Source organism: Trichechus manatus, unplaced genomic scaffold (assembly GCF_000243295.1).
Source record: "Trichechus manatus latirostris isolate Lorelei unplaced genomic scaffold, TriManLat1.0 scaffold00165, whole genome shotgun sequence".
Classification (NCBI taxonomy): domain Eukaryota; kingdom Metazoa; phylum Chordata; class Mammalia; order Sirenia; family Trichechidae; genus Trichechus; species Trichechus manatus.
In genome coordinates this window covers 4,192,328-4,193,301 of record NW_004444101.1, presented here as the reverse complement: position 1 = coordinate 4,193,301, position 974 = coordinate 4,192,328, and positions in this window count along the sequence as shown.

Genomic DNA, 974 nt, shown 5'->3' with positions numbered 1-974 from the left:
TGACGTCTTCAACTCAATGGTACTCCAAAAAATGTAGCAAATCAGCAGAGTAGCCATTGAGGCCACAGAGTGAGAAATGGTAGGGCCACTGGGGTTTCCTCCCCAAAGCCTAGCTCTGTTTCTGAGCCTGCTGCTCCCAGAGAGCCCAGTGGTATCTGCAGACCTCAGCTTGTCAAGTAGCCTTGACTTCCACCTGGACATGCAGTCATGTGACAGAGGAGATTTCATGTGTTCTGTGACCCTGTGTCTGTAATGAAGAACGTAACCTGTCCCTTTGGCCCTAGTTCTCATCACTGAGGGTGGCCCCAGGACCAGCAGCACCGCTATCACTCGGAGCTTCCAAGGAATGCAGAACCTACACACAACCTGTTGAGTCAGGACCTGCGTTGAAATGAGTCCAGAGGGGACTTGCTTCCAGGGTGGCTTTGGGAGGCTCAGCACTTAGTATCCTTGAAGCTGGGGCCAGAGCTTGGCCAGGGCAGGAGGGTGGTCAGCACGTCACCTGCAGAGAGCAGCCCCCGAATGCTTGCTGTGTACACAAGCCCTTGGTCACCTCATTCACATGCTATCTTCTACCTATGGGCAGCCATCCGGGGGTGCCTTACCCCACCTTTTCCAGATGAGGGTCTCAGCTTACCCAAGACGGTGTGCTCTGATACCTCCCAGGTCCTGACCCTGGTCTGTGCTGATGGTGATGACCCGCCCATCCAGAGCTGTTCCCTCTGCAGTGGAATGAGGGAGGGAGAGGGTTAGACGGGATACCTGAGTCCTAGCCAGGTCCAGGCACTCCAGGTACTGGTGCAGAAAGCTGCCCGGTACTTGGGGAAGACGGGAGGCTCAGCTCAGTTCCGCCATGTCTAGTCCCTGTTGCCTGGTGGTGCAATGTCGAGGATTCCTCAGCGTGGGTCACTGCAGGGACTTTTCTCTGTGCCTGGCACAGCTGGGACTTGGGCCTCACATGGCCAATTAGGGGA